General features: G+C 48.3%; 1 protein-coding gene across 1 annotated transcript in view; it reads left to right on the plus strand.

The window, feature by feature from the left end:
* PGM2L1 (phosphoglucomutase 2 like 1) overlaps nt 1-16,507 on the plus strand; it is a 670,483-nt gene that overhangs the window by 131,835 nt on the left and 522,141 nt on the right. The window lies entirely within an intron of this gene.

The raw sequence follows: 16,507 nt of genomic DNA on the forward strand, positions 1-16,507 counted from the left end.
GTGAATGTATGACATTGTTCTGCATTCTGACCATAAATTGTTCTTTTTTTCATTTATCACCCCGAGTGGGACAGGTATGCCCAGACGTGGGTCCCGTGCTCTCCATGCCACTGGAGTCAAGCTATCCTGGGTGATGAGGGGTGAAACCGGTCCTAGGATGCTTGTTTCCAGTCCAGGGAGGACCTGGCCTGGCAGTTCGGGCTAGTCGGTTTCCATTGGGCGCATGGTTTGCTCCAAACTGGAAAGGCATTGTGAGTAAAAAAACAATTAATTTATTTAGGACCAGATCTCTGTACTGGGGTGAATGCATGACATTGTTCTGCATTCTGTCCATCAGTTCCTTTTGTAACTGTACGTAGTAGGCCTTTTTTGCTTTGCACACGGTACAAAAGATCACGCTTGTTTTTGTGCTGCACAATTATTTTTTCAAGTAAGCTGCATATGTTTTATTATTCAGTTATTCTGCAGGGATTTATAAGGAACATCTCATACAAGGTAGAAAAACAGTGTGTTCTGTTTTCTCTGTGGTGTGCCACTAACACCTATACATTAATGGAGAACTCCAGCTGTTGTTTGAAGATGCAGTTCTTATCATATAAGCTGGGACTTGTCATTTTGAAAACCGAGAGGATACACTCCTGCAGAGCAAAAGTCCTGAGACGAGAGAGGGCTCCGCTGCCTGAGATGTAGTACAGCCACCTAGGCATGCTAGGCATGAGGTCCCCCACAAATCCCAGAGATCAACGATACATCACTGTTTTTCTATAGTGAGTGTAAGTTTAGGCAGATAAGCCATGCAGGATAACAGGACTTTTCGTGGTGTACAGTTTGCGAATTATGATCATCACATTTTTAATCTGCGTATGCCTTCTAACTGCAGTGCAGTTATTACTTAATAGAGCACAATAGTTTCAATAAATATTGTAAGCTTTCTTCATGTCTCTTTTCAGTTTATTACGGATATGTATGAGTGAGAGAATGAAAGGTGATGGCTTGCTATTGCGATCCCTGAGAGGGTCCAGAGTGTTGTGTTTCTGGGGTGCCAATTTACTTCCTGCTCTGTGAAGGTTAGGATGGCAAGTAAGGCACTATGAGCTAGTCTGGATTTGGGCCCATGGGTGTTGATGTGGTTTGATGACTCAGTTCCTACATACTGATGTTCTCTGGTCCCTGGCATAGTTCTGTTTCAAAGCCAAATCCCTGCAACAGTATTAAGACGAGAACAAAAGTAAAACAAGAATTGCTTTGCAATCAAACCCCGCCTCCCCAAATGCCTTTATCTGCAATTACGAGTAATCGGGGCGCCCGCTGTCTCATCCACCAGTGTAGAAGACAAACCATAATACTTCCACCATTTAATCCAAATTTTGTGGAATTGACGACTACAGCCCCAAGCAATCAATCAATCAGTACATTTGTAGAGTGCACTACAAACCCGTGAGGGTCTCAAGGCGCGGTGGGCTGGGGGGACAGGGGGGCTGCTTCTGCTCGAACAGCCAGGTCTTGAGAAGTCTCCTGAAGGCCAGCAGATCCTGGGTCTGTCGTAGGCGGATGGGGAGAGTGTTACAGGTTTTTGCGGCAAGGTGGGAGAAAGATCTGCCGCCGCGGTCTCTCGTCGGATGCGGTAGACTGAGGCGAGGGCGAGGTCGGCAGAGCGAAACTGGCGGTTCGGGTGTAGGAGAGTGGTTCGTTGCGCTGGTCCGGTGTTGTGGAGTGCTTTGTGAGCGTAGGTGAGGAGCTTGAAGGTGATCCTCTTGTTGACTGGGAGCCAGTGCAGGTGATGTGGCTGTGGCGGGGGATGTTGAGGACAAGGCGTGCAGAGGCGTTCTGTATACGTTTAAGTAGTTTTTGGAGTTTGGCTGAGGTTCCTGCGTAGAGAGCATTGCCGTAGTCCAGTCTGCTGCTGACGAGGGCCTGGGTGACCGTCCTTCTGGTTCCGGTGGGGATCCAGCTGTAGATCTTGCGGAGCATGCGGAGGGTATTGAAGCAGGAGGAGGAGACTGCAATTACTTGCTTGGTCATTGACAGCGCTGAGTCCAGGATGACCCCCAGGTTGCGTGCGTGATCAGTGGGCGACGGTGCAGCTCCCAGTGCGGTCGGCCACCATGAGTCGTCCCAGGCGGAGAGGGTGAATCCGATGATGAGGACCTCTGTCTTGTCCGAGTTCAGTTTCAGGCGGCTGTTCATCATCCATTCGGCGATGGCCTTCATTCCTTTGTGGAGGTTGGATTTGGTGGTGATGGGGGGCCTTGGTAAGGGAGAGGATCAGGTGTGTGTCGTCGGCGTTTGAGATGTTGAAGTCGTGCGATCGGACGATGTTGGCGAGCGGTTCCATGTAGATGTTGAAGAGTGTCGGGCTGAGGGACGATACTTGGGGTACGCCGCAGATGATCTTGGTGTCTTTAGAACGGAAAAGGGGAAGGCGGACACTCTGGGTTCTGCTAGTGAGGAAGAAGGTGTTCCAGTCCAGGGCTTTGTTGCGGATCCCTGTATTGTGGAGGCGTGTGCGGAGGGTGAGGTGGCAGACGGTGTCGAAGGCGGCCGAAAGGTCTAGGAGGATGAGGACCACGGTTTCTCCGTTGTCCAGCATGGCTTTGATGTCGTCGGTGGCGGCGATGAGTGCTGTTTCGGTGCTGTGGTTGTTGCGGAATCCAGATTGGGACGGGTCCAGGATGTTGTTCTCTCCGAGAAAGGAGGTCAGTTGCCTGTTGACTACCTTCTCTAACTTTTGTCGGGAACGGGAAAAGGGAGATGGTCCGGAAGTTCTTGAGGTCCTTGGGGTCTGCTTGAGTTTCTTGAGTAAGGCGTTGATCTCAGCGTGCTTCCAGCTCTCCGGGAAGGAGGCGGTTTTGAAGGAGCTGTTGATGATCTTGAGATGGGGTGCGATGGCGGCGCTTGCTTTGTTGGAGATGTGGTGCGGGCAGTGGTCAGATGGTGAGCCGGAGTGGATGGTGTTCATGATTTTGGTGTCTTCGTTGTTGACGTGGGTCCAGGAAAGCAGGGGGTTGATGTGGCTGAGGGCGGTGAGTCTGAGGTGTCTGTGTCTGTCGGGGGGGGGGGGGCCTGGTGGCTGAAGCTGTCATGGATGTCTGCGATCTTGCGGTGGAAGAAGGTGGCTAGGGAGTCGCAGAGGTCTTGTGGTGGCGGGATGTCGTTGGAGTTGGAGCTGAAATTGGAGAGTTCCTTCACGATGTTGAAGAGCTCTTTGCTGTTGTGTGCCTTGTGGTCAATGCGTTGTTTGAAGGAGGTCCTTTTGGCGGTATGGATGTGTTGGTGGTGTCTGCAGATGGCGCTCTTGTAGGCTGTGTTGCTGTCTGGGGTCTGTTCGTGGTGCCACTTCTTCTCGAGCCTACGGCAGGCCGGCTTGGATGCCTGGAGGTCGGCGGTGAAGCAGATGTATTTTCTGACGGTGCGTCTGTTCGAGGGTTTCTTGATTGAGGCGGGAGTGTTGGCGCAGTGGCGGGAGTGTTGGCGCAGTCGTCGATCCATTGCCTGAGGTTGCGGGCGTCGGTATCGGTAGTGTCCGTTGGAGGGTATTGGGCGAGGGTGGTGACTAGCTGGTCTTCGGTGACTTTGCTCCAGCTGCGGCGGGGGGCCTGTTGCGTGCGGTGGTGCGTGGTAGGCTTCTCGAAGGTGAAGTGGACGCAGCAGTCGTCGGTCCAGTGAAGTTAGGTGCTGTGGATGAAGGTGACGTGGTTGCTGCGGAGAAGATGGGGTCAAGCGTGTGTCCGGCGGAGTGGGTGGGAGTCGAAACGAGCTGTTTGAGTCCGAGGTTATCGAGCAGGGTGGTGGAGTTGTTGTCGTTGGTGTTCTCGAGGTGGAAGTTCAGGTCTCTGAGGAGGATGTAGTCTGTGGAGGCCAGGGCGTGCGCGCTGACTAAGTCGGCAATGGAGTTGCTGAACTGCAGCCGTTGGCTGGGGGGGGTCTGTAGATGAGGGTTCCTCTGAGGGTGGTGTTTGGGTTGGTGTGGATCTGGAAGTGCAGGTGTTCGGCAGCGATAAGCGTGTCGTTGGTGCTGGTCTATATTCTGAGGGTGTTTCTGTGGACGATGGCGATTCCTCCTCTTGTTCCGTTGGAGCGGTGCCTGCGGGTGATCTTTTAGCCGTCAGGGATGCCTATCGCGATGTCGGGTACCGAGGAGGGGTTCATCCAGGTCTCCTTCAGGAAGGTAACGTCTGGGGAGGAGGAGTTGAGTAGGTCCCAGAGTTCGATGGTGTGTTTGCGGGTGGAGTGGGTGTTGAGTAGAATGCATCGCAGGCTGTTGCATCCTGCTCCAGTGGGCGTGTTGGTGGTTTGGAGGCTGGTGTAGCTGCAGTTCCAGCAGGAGAAGGGTCCATAGGTGCGCTTTGGGGTGGGTCGGAAGAAATTGTGTGATAGGCCGGTGTTGAGTGCGTGGAGGGTGCTGGCGTCGTAGCGGCGTCGTGGTGTTCGCGGGGGGCAGAGGGTCGGGCGCAGTCCAGGTGCGGACGGGCACAGACGGTCTTGCCTTAGACATGCCTTTGGCGTGCCAGCGGTGCGCCCGCTGAGCGGCTGCGCAGCGGCCGCCACGAGAAGGGGAGGTGGGAGGGAGGAGTAGCTGGGAGGCGGGAGCGATTGGGCGAGCGAGGGGGGGGCGGTGGTCGCAGGGGACGCAGCAGCGGGAGGGGAGACGGCTAAAAACACAAGGAAGCGCTGAGGGGAAAACGAACACAGAACGAATACAGGGGCAGTAGAAAACAGACTACAGCGCAAATACAATACCAAATACAACACAGTACAATTACAGCTAACAGAAAAGGAAATAAAGACGTACAAACAAGGGACAGAGTGAGCAGACAGATACTTACGGCTCACCACTTGGCTGTAAGTAGATAGGTAGATCAGATCTCCCTGTTTAGTGCACCAATCCATACGGATCTCTAGAGTGCCAGGCTAGGTGGTTGTGGTAATTGCCAGTTTATTGCTATGTCTCCTTTAGCCACCAGCCTAGCCAGTCGCACCAGCGTTCTATTTCGCCGCACTCCCCCAAACTCTGTTAAAAGACGCAAGAGAGCTATCTTCGGCATCAACATGACAAGTTGAGGGTTCTATCTATGGGGCTGCAGTAGTGGGCAATCAAAGGGCACTGCCACGCCCCATGAAAGAGGTCTGCCTCAGGAGAGGAGCAATGGGTGCAGTTGGGTTCGGGGAGAAGGCCTGCATGCTAGAGCCTTAAAACGGTCATGCAAGTGAGTAAGTGTTGTACAAATAGTGTAACTACTCTGAGTTATGTTGAAATAGCAATGTCCTCCAGTTCCTCAGCTCAACCCTCCCACCTCTGCTGGGCTGGCTATGTGCCTCCGGGCCATTTCACATCAGGGAACTGTAGGGCAGAGAGATCAACCTACGACCCAGGCATCCCATCAGCAGTTTGGCCTCCCAGGGGCTGAATTCTGGTAAGTCTATCAAGTTATCCTGATAATGACCAAGTGCATGTCTCAATTGCAGATATTTAGGGTACTGCGTCTGGGAATTTTGAAGTGCGTCTGTAGATCCGCAAACGAGTGCATGCAGGAGCCCCACTGCACTAACCCCAGGACACTGACCCCAATCCGATCCCAGCATTGGGACCCCTTCGGTCGTGGGGCATGGTCCAGCCAGCCCCCCCTCCTGAAGGTTGTCTCTTGGGTCAGTTTCCTGTCCCAACCTAAGAGGCTCTTGGCCGCTTGCCATACCAGGAAAACCGTTTTGGTAACCTCCGGAGTATGGGTCGTGGTAGGTCTGCCGTAGAGATAGTGCATCACCCTGTCCAGACAAGATAGTTCGAGTTGGCATGCCGGGTCACTCTACCCACTGGTCAGCCAATCATTGACAACCAGGACACCCAGTAATACCAGGCGGAGACCAACTGTACACAGGACACCATCATACATGGATCAGCGACATTTACCAAGTGTGATGTGTGGGGGTCAACCTCTCCAAAGAAGGATCGCAGTCTAGCCACGGGTTCAATGAACCATCTGTTAGGGATAAGAAGTGGAAAGTTCTGTAGTGTATAAAAAAGCTAAAGGATGTAAATGGGCAGAGTGGGCCTGCTGGTGAGGCTAGTTTGAGTAGACCAGAACAGAGGGTCAAGGTTCAGATTGCGTGTAAGCTCAGGCACAGTGGATACATGGACCCCTAAGTATTTTGAGCCGAGGAGACGGACCCGTATACCAGTCATACACAGGATTGTCTCCACATAGAGGGACTAGGTGGCGAGGTACAGATCCAGAGGAAGGGAACCCGTACTCCTGGCCTCCTAATAGAGACGGAACAGACATGCAACGATAACCTTGCGGAGTTTGGAATAGTATTCAAGGGGAAAACCATCCGGGCCTGGGGTTCTACAGAGTCTAGCGTTGCCCATTGGGCCAGACTGAGGCAGGTGAGAGGCTGGGCAAGTTCAGAGGCAGGCCTTGACTGCCGGGCATAGAGTGCTTGGTAATAGTCTGCAAGAATGTTTGCTATTGCCTCTGGATCAGTGACTGTGGATCCAAAAACATCGGTAATATTGGGAATGAATCGAGGGCAAGTACCTCTGTTAGCCAATCTATATAAGGGCGTACTACTCTTAGTGCCATGCTCATACACACAGTGAATGGATGCTTGCCAACACTGGCGGGCTTTGCTGAAGGCAAATTGACGCAGGGAGGTCAGTTCATGGACTCAGTCGTCTTGGATGTCATTGATGCCTCCAACTAGAGAATGTGAGTGAGTTTCCTGTTCCGTCATACAACTGTGATGATCTCTGTCTGCATGTTTAAGGTAAGCCTTTGCCACGCCACAGAGTGCAGCCATTGTGACCGCCCACAGTGTACTCGCCTCTTGGACTGTTAGAGATACCATGGGGCAGCACCTGGCAGCGGAGGTCATTTCTGTGTCTGGAAGGAGTATGTGGTCAATACATGATAAAAAATGTTGTGGAGACGGAGTGTGTGGGTGTATGCTTGTTCCGGAGGATGCCATACCTGTCAAGTGTCACCCAGCCCCAGTGAGTCCATCCAAGAAACAAAGGCTTTGGGCAAATCCCTATGGTTGCGTGCGAGGGGCTTTATTTCAATGTCCGGGTCTGGGGTAGCATTAACGTCTTACCCGATAATCAGTACCTCGTATAGTAGTGCAGCAATGTTCTCAGTGAGTTTCTCAAAGATTTGGCTATGTAGGTGGGGAGGGATGTGTGCAATAAGGATATTGTATGGTTTCACCTCTAGAGTCACCACCATCCCCACATAATGGCCATTGGCATCATGTATGACTTGGGTGACCACCAAGGGAAGATGTTTGTGGAGTAGTATTGCTGCCCCCGGAACCCCTGCTAATGCTAGAGTGATGGGCACGGTTGTATTCGAACCTAAGCAGGAAAGGACACTGGGTGCCCATGAGGTGAGTCTCCTGTAACGACACAACTCCTGGTTGGTGACGTTTAAGGAATCTAAGGACTTCTGTATGCTTAGTATGGTCCATGAGGCCATTGATGTTAAATGAGAGAAGACTGAATTCAGCCATTGGGAATGTGTATGGGTCAAGAGAGGGTAAATGGGTTTGCTGCTCAGAATGCGGAAAAGTGTGAGGCATGCGTGGAAGCAATCCGAACTAAAGAGCCAAAAACGTGTGAAACAAAAACCCCAGAAACCCACCTCCCTGCAACAGCAACCTCCCACCCCCAAAATATCTGTCACCCAATTTCCCACAACAATGCATGTGAAACACATAACGGGGTATTTGAGGTGTAATCGAAGTGTGCCCTGGTGCCAAGGCTGTTAACAAAGGTGAGCTGTCTACAGTGTTACATCCGTCAGTCAGTGGGTGCTTCCACATCGGGGGTGACCTGACTAACGGACCGTAACTTTTAGTTTTGCATAAGGGGAGCGAGTCTGTCATGATGTGTTTGGCTCCAGCAAGGCTCTGTGTCTAAAGATTCAGGGAAGCATCCACGCTGCCCCCATTCTTCCCTGGGCTTATGGTACTGGCGGCTCTAGCAGCGGTCCGTATTCAGGGCTGTTGACCCCTGGCCCTTCTGGGCAACAGGACCCGGGAGCTCAGAGCATTGGACTTCTACTGAGACACCCATTCCTACGCATTCTCTGGGATATCGAAAAGTGGGAGCGAGGCCAATGAATGACCTTCAGCTGCACGGGTAAGAGCAGCATATATTGGAGAGACATTGTTCCTAGCTCATGCTTGACAGCATCGAAGGATTTGTTCCGTTTCTGGGTAGCTTTTGTGTATTCCGGGAAAATCATTGCATGAGCAGATTGGAAGTGGAGTTAACCATGAGCACGTGCTTGTCGAAAGACTCAGTCTTGAAAGTTCAGTATCTTGGTGATTAAAGGGCGAGTAGGCGTCCTTGGAGGGGGCTTCTGTGCCAATTCTCGGTGTGCCTGTTCGTCCATGAACCAGGGCTATGGAGTTCCCTCAGGAATCCAGGACTTGATCCAGTTTTCAACAAATGTTTCAGGGTGGGGTGCTTCAACCCCCTCGGGGAAGCCCAAAAACTGCAAGTTGCTGCTTTTGGATGGATTCTCGCATCCTCTGCCCTGGTTTCAATGGTGCAAACAGTAGGTAATAGTGTATTTACTTGTGCTTTGAGGTCCATCAAGTTGTCCTTGAGGGTGGACACATGGCCTTCCACCTCAGTAACTCTCCCAGCCACATTACAATGATCTTGGTGGAGGCGCACCATGTCAGGCCCAACTTTGCAAAGCCACGATTTGAGGCCCTCTCAGGATTTAGGCCATGTTCGCAGCAGCAGGGAGTTGTGGACCCGGGCCACAGGCTGTTTGTTGTTGGCTGAGTCATAAGAGTTTTTCGTGTATTTATCATTCTTTGATTGTGCCCCAAACAATGGGGCTCAGTTCTTTCCCATCGCTGTCGCAAATAGGAGGGCATTGGTCCACCATTCATTACAGGGCAGTGAAGGCGCAGGTCCACACAAGTTGTATCAGGGCAGGTGTAGCTGCCTGGGCATAGCTCCATGGAGGCACCAGATTGGTGCTCCAGAAGAGGAGTGACCAAGGATTCAGTTCTCGGCCCGCTTGCCCAGATATCTAGTGGGGAAGCATGAGCAGTTGAGGTACAAGTCTGCCAGCAAGGCGTGCCTCTGGTAGGGCTCCAGCAACAGAGCCTTAGGCAAGGGATACAAAGCCTCAGGGGCCACCACCCTGTGGTTGTCATCCGCAAAGTTTAAGGAGAGTGTTTAAAGGGTGTGCAAGAGTGTTCACCCGACCTGCTTTCCTCCCAGTCCCAAGGGAGGTAGCACAAGCAGCCTGGAGGGTTGGGGGCAAAGTATACAGCAATGTCCTGAGATGGCAGGCCAAGGCACCAGTGCGGCCAGAGGACCCTGAAAGCAAGGCCCTCATCTGAGATCTGCAAGTGTTTGTTAGTGAGGCCCAGGGGCAGGGCAAAGCCAAAGTTTCACCTGGTGCAATAAGTGTGGCATCCAGGAACTGCTCGCAGGCCCAAACACAAAAATGAGGTCATGGGGGGAACATCTAGACACGGGGAGCCCGGGCCCGTGTGAGCAACGTCACTCCGCTGACTCCCTCACTCAACCCCCGGGTCTCACCACAGGCGCAGACTCAATCTGGGTGAAGGGGGGGAAAGGCACAGCCACCATCTTGTAATTGGTACACGAGCCACGGGCAGGCGCTGTTGCCAGTTGAGGCTGGACTAGTATGGGACTCAGAAGGAAAGCTTCCAGCCCGTGAGAGCTCCGAGGGTTCCAGCGCCCCCTACCTTGTAGGAGGATCTCACCAACAGCTGGAGAGTCTCCAGCAATCTAGGGAGGAGGCGGCCCTGCTTCAGCGCTAGAGGGAAGGCGCCATCTTGGGAGGCATAATCCCAGGACTGCAAGACTCCGGCAGGGAGCCTGCAGTCTCCCTAGGAGTCGGGAATCAGCTCACAGCAGCGTGCAAGGGCCTGGGTCATCGGATGCAGTAGAATGGCGGAGAAGGTCCGAGGAGCATCGTTAAGATGCATCCGAAATCTGGGCTGCTCTGGCCACGCCCCCTCATGTTGTTGTGTGTAGATTTATATTCCGAATATATAGGTTTCCCGGTTTATGCCCTTATATAGGTACAATTCATATAGCCCTTATTTAGGCATAGAAAATCCAGCCCTTATTTAGGCATTGTTCATGCTACCCAAATACAGGCATGGTCTCCTACATCTGTCCATCCAACACAACGAGTTCTTGGAAAACCAGACTCTTAAGCCTTTAGGAATTTCCTTTGCTTGGATATAGATTTCTCCAAGAACTCATTTAGTATGCATAAACATCTATTCCTTAGGGGTTAATTCATGACGTTCCGATGCCCGACTTTTGCGTCAACACAGGCATTCCTAAACACCTTCAAGGTATAAATATACCTGCACTTGTCCTGGCAAACCACGGTTTCAGTACGGTCCAGTCCGACTGCCTACTTGCGGTTTACCACAACAAGTTTCTGAGGGAGATCGAGTTCCCGCCTGACGCACTGACCAGACACGGTCATCCTCCTCGCAGAGAACCCAGCTCCAGTGTTTCTGACTCCCCTTGCAGGGTGTTGGATATCGAGTCCCGGAAAGAGATTCCAACCTCGCACATTCTAAGGTATGGAACGGACTAGAACTTAGGGAAACTTTTGGCAACTCTTGGGAAAACTAAACTATAGCTAGCTATACTTTAAACAGCACCTACTTCTTACCTCGTACTACACTTAGGTTAGGTACACTGGGGTAGAACAATTTAGACACATCAGATGTGTATTCACATTTTAGCCTGTGTTATTTATGTATGTATTTATGTCATAGCTACAAACCATGCTATTGCAGTATTATTTTATTTTACTGCTAACTCTGTACGTATTGTACTTCGCAGCCTGTCTTACGATTGTAGCAGTTCATATCTCTTGCACAAGAAATAAGACTGTTCAAAAACCCTTTTTATTGAAACGCCAGTCTCTCTATTTCTATGCAACTCTGTAGAAACGAAGTATGCACGATTTGACTGAGTGAAACTTTTATCAATTGTTTCCACGATTCTGAGATTGTTCCGACTCTAAGGGAAACAAAGTTGTCATGTGTATGCGGTTGTCAGAAACTAATCCCTTCTTGTATAGTCGAGAAGTTTCTAGTGACCTCTGAGTTACCTGGCACACACAAGTAATTAAGTTTAGTGTACTTAATAGAGACATACTGACCTCAGTCCTATGTCAAATCTATAGTGTATATTATTCCAATGTGCAGAGCCTATCAGGGATATAGGAACTACACTACATGGTGCCCAATGCTTTGGTAAGGCACTAATTTAACGCTAGATACTGAAGTAACTCAGTCGTGCTTTTCTCAGAGACCCTCTACTCATAATACTCCATAAGACGTCTGGAGTGGGTAGGGGTAATATCCGCCATAGCTGAGTAGGAAAAAATCCTATGTATTAGCTGTTTGGTTTGTTCAACGTTGAAGGATACAGTGTTCCAAAAATATTTTGCACCTTATCTTTGTTCCCTTGAAACTTGCTCTGTAGCTTTCATTAAACAATGTCCGAAAACGGCACACACACCGATACTGGTGGAGCTGTAACCGGCGCAGTCACAGCAGTTTTTTATTATACAGGTTTTAATAAAACCGATGAAAATGCGAAAATCATCGCTCCAAATTTAAGGAGAGCTAACACTTTAAAACTTATAAAACATGGCCTAACACCAAGAGGTTGTAGAGCAGTTTTTGCGATAGAGGCAAATGAATCTCACCAGACAGAGGTATACTATTCATGGATAGTATTCCCAGAAACAAATCCAGTAACTAAAACGGTTCACTTCTACAAAGAAGATGAACCACCAGAGGAATCTATTCCTTTCGAGGATATTGAAATATCACTCACATACCAGGAGCATGATCTCTGGTTTAAAGGCGCCGTAAAACATTACAATCCCATTACCAGGATCGGTCCACTAGGTAGACCAGGAGCTACATGGCCGATTTTAGCTGGCTACACACGTGACCTTGACATTGAATCAATGTCTGACAAGGAATTACTTAACATACAAAAGTTAATAGAAATATACAGCTAAAACCACAACTGTCTGAAAGTCCTGATAAGGTCTTTTCCTAAAAACACTCCTACCTCCTTCTAAAAAGAAGTGGGAAAATAACAAACAGTATTCCAAAGAGAAGCGTTCTCATTCCCGAGGTAGGTCTCCTCAAAAGGAGCCCTCTGAAAGGAGATATAACCTCAAGAATAGGGATAATTTGAGAAAACCTGACCGGTATCAAGATACTGATACAAGTTCCTCTCGTACCTTTCAGATATCATCACAGACATATGAAAGAAGAGGACGGTCAGAGAACAAAGAAGAACGAGTGAAGTCCAAGGACGATCAACACGTTCAGAAAAAGAAACCAAATCCTCAATTCTCCAAAAAGAAGGTAGCAGGTCTGCAGATCAGACATGCCGAGGATACTGAGAACACAAATCAAGAACGGAGAATGGGCTCAGACAATGTTGGACTGTGCATCAGAAGTTACAGTAGCTTGCCAGAACCGGAAGCGGCTTCTGGAGACAGTGGACTTGAATGAGGACATTCAAGTTGAAACTGCAGACACCAGGGTTAGTTCTCCGCATAGGTTATATGAAATAACACTCCGGATGGAGGGAGACATACCAAAAAAAGTGAAAGCACTCTTTAGGGAGCGACTTTCTAAGGGTTATGATATACTTCTAGCAGAACAAGACTGGCCACCAGAATTTGTCAGAAAGTGCCCACATGGCGAATACATCATTATGCCAGCCTTCTCTAACCATGTTCCAGTACATTTAAAATACACTTATGCCAGGAAATGGGCAGTGGCCCAAGCCCCAGCATAATATAAGAATCATGTAGGATGGGATGAGGACTCGCCTCACCACAAGATACAGTTAAAAAATCAGCCAACTGCACAAAGGCAGTACCTAGTTAAGCAAGAAGCTAAAAAACAGGTCAGGGAGATTTTAGATCAACTTGAATACCAAGGGGTGATTGAAACATACACCTCATCAATGAACAATCCTTTGTTTCCTGTCTCCAAACCAGACAATACATATCGTCTAGTTTTGGATTACAGACACCTAAACTCTTGTTGCAAAACATTTGCAGTGCAAAATGCACACAGTACAGCATTAATGAATAACGTGCGTAAAAGGTACAAAACCACATTAGACATTTCAAATGGTTTCTTTTGTCAAAATATTGCACCTGAAAGTAGATATTTGACCGCTTTCTCAATAATGGGAACTCAGCGTCAATTTTGTTATTCTCAGCAAGAGTAACGGAGTTACTACAAATTTATGATGACGAGGCATTGTCATATGTCTATGATCTATATCTGACAGACGATGACCTGGACAGGCACTTGAACAGGGTGAGTACCATTATATTGGGCTTCGCCTCTGAGGGTTACAAATTCAACTTTAAAAAGTCTAGAATTGCCCATCTCAATGTCCTTTTTCTAGGAAATGAACTATCAAGTGAAGGCAAAAGCCTGGCAGCTAACCTTTTAGAAAAGTGTGCGCTGCTCCAACCTCCAAAAACGCTGAAAAACTTAGTTGATTCTCGGTTTCCTGAATTATGGAAGAACATGCATTTTAAACTACGCAGAGAGGGTTAAACCTCTCTACAAATTAATCAAACCTGATTTCAAAGCCACAACTTGGACACCAGAACTCACAGAAATTCTGCGTCCGCTTCAAACAGACATGTTAGCAACTAAACACTTGCAAACACGCGTAAATATACGCAACTTAGTGATCCAAATCATTCCGGGTCAATGCGGATTCCCCTACTTAACTTTTAACGAAGGCGAAAAAGTACCTATTGCATACAAATCACACTTGTATACACAAGCAGAAATGAAATTCACTTCTACAGAAAAGATTCTGACAGCAGTTCAAACCGCTGTAGCAAAAGAAAGAACCCTAGCACAGGGGAAACGCATTATGGTCATTACTCCTGTACCAGCCTTTGCGGCAGTTACTAAAGCTAGCATTCTGAATGCAAAAGCTTTACATCCAAGATGGATACAATGGGTTAATTCTCTTGCTACAACTGAAGTTGAATATGTTTTTGATCCTTACTTGAAAACACAGGCATTCCTGCAATACGAACACAAATGTAGTCTGCCTACTGAAATTCTCCCTCTTGATCAGTACGAATTCATAATTTATACTGACGGATCTGCACAACCCGCTACGGGGAGTAAACCAGCTTACAGTGCAGCATGAGTGATTGTTAAAGGTCGTCTGCGCGATGGCAAATTAAGACCAATGGTCACAAAAATGCAATCTCTAGGAGATTGTACAGCTCAACGAGGTGAAGTACAAGCATTTAAAATGGCACTTGAAAATACGGACCGCGAATTCCCCACACTCATAATGTGCGATTCTTTTTACTGTGTTCAATCTTACAATTAATATTTACAGAATTGGCTTCCAAATGGTTTCAAAGATGCAAAAGGTGGCACAATCAATCATAAAACGCTTTGAGAAAAAGTAGTTCAGTTGTGAAACGGCCTACAAAACACTCGCATGATACACAAGCTGAGTCATCAACGTGATGGTGTTCACGTTGAAGGGAATTCATTGGCTGATGAAGCCGCAAAAGGGGCTGTGCAAACGGCTTCCGTAGCTGCAATCACTCGTTCAAAAACGAAAATAGACAGTGAAAAAATGCTGCCTGTCAATGCTTCAAGCAAAGGCAGCGGTGCAGCGTTACCTAAAATATTTCCACTCATATATAATTAATGCGAACAGCGTTCCGTTTGCTCGAATCTCTGGAGTGGGGGATAAGGTAATACCAAACATGGGACGAAGAGCAGCTTTGATTTACGAAGCACATCTGGGAGAGGGTCTGATACATCAGGGGATCTCAAAAACAATCTTAGAGTTAAGAGATGTACTGGTGGCCAGGAATGAATACATTGATTCACACTTATCAATGAATGCATAGACTGCAATAGAGATCGCAGTACAGAACACCACCAGACACCTGACTACAACATAGCCAGCCCAGTTCAGACACCATTGTTAGACAGCATTAGACTATCTACGTGCAGGCGTTCTCTTGGACAAATGCAATCCCACAAACACTAAATCAAGGTTCCTATGGATGTGGCCTCAGCGCTCGGCTGACGCTCGAACTGTTATAAAAGATTTGCGAGTCTTTATCGGCACATATGCAATTGGCACACTACATTCGGACCAGGGTCCTGTGTTTAGCTCTCAAACTTACAAATAAGCCATGGCCAGTTTGGACGTAGCATTGCGGTATTCTTCTCCGTTCCATCCTGAGGGAAATTCTGTTGTGGAAAGAAAAAAACGGGACATAAAGCAGTCTATAACAGCTAGGGTATTAGGTTCGGGTGATGGGTGGGTCAAACACCTCTATGGGGTCCAGCAAGCACTTAACTTGCCAAGAAGTTCTCTAGGGGGTGTCACTCCATATGAAGATCTATTTGGAATTAAAATGTTGGTCCCGGACCTTGAAATGCAAGGCACAGTGATGGAAAATAAAAAGTTTGATATCCAAGATCGTTTGGCTGTTTTACAGGACTTAAATGAACTAAGAACAAAACAAAGCACGTGCTCCTGAAGCCAACCATCACTGGGGAAAAACCGGCCATCCCAGCAAGGCCTGTCTGGATCCCAAAGCTTGGTGATCTAGTCAGAGAAAAGATCGCGGGCAAGAAGGAATTTGGGCCTTCTTACAGAGAACCAGTACCTGTCCTAGCAATCCACGGATCAAGAACAGTACTTTTGCCGCCCCTTGCTGGTAAAAAGGAGAAAAGATTTGTGTCCATCGACCTGATCAAACCACACTATGTGGCCGATACTAAGCAGTAGGCCAAGTGGACTCCACCAATGTAGCAGATGCACTCCTCTAGCTACAATCCAAGAGGTTCAAACTGAAAGACTCATAACCTTTGAAGATTCTACAGTAAGAAATAAAGGACTAAGCAACAAAGCTATGGAACTTGTCCCTCTTGAGACCCAAATAACAATTTGTCTTGATACACATGTCTACAACGAAGTAACAAGTGATCAACTGGTTCCAGCGAATGCAACAAATACTGATGCAATTCCAACCATTGACCGAACTGCCTCTGGCTATTTCATGAACTTTGATACGTTTTCTGAGGATCCCAATGAACCTGAAACGACGCCAGCGCAAAGAATTTTCAAAGCACAAGCAACAGACTTTTTTCATCTCCTGGAAAACACTTATCTGGTTTCACCATGGATTGAACTATGGAATGTTTTGGGAATATTCTTCTTTCTACTTTGGTTAGCTTTGGTAATAACTCTGGGTATGCTGATAAACGGAAGATATATTCAAATGGACACGGCAAGTAAAAGAGTGAACCTACTTCTCCAGCCACACAAATCATCCCAACGTGAAGCAAGAGACTTGTCCGCAGTGAACATCACAGCCGTTCCTATACATGATGGAATATCATCAACAAATTATACGGTAGTAATGTCTAACAAAGCGCA

This window comes from Triturus cristatus, chromosome 8 (genome assembly GCF_964204655.1).
Source record: "Triturus cristatus chromosome 8, aTriCri1.1, whole genome shotgun sequence".
Classification (NCBI taxonomy): Eukaryota; Metazoa; Chordata; class Amphibia; order Caudata; family Salamandridae; genus Triturus; species Triturus cristatus.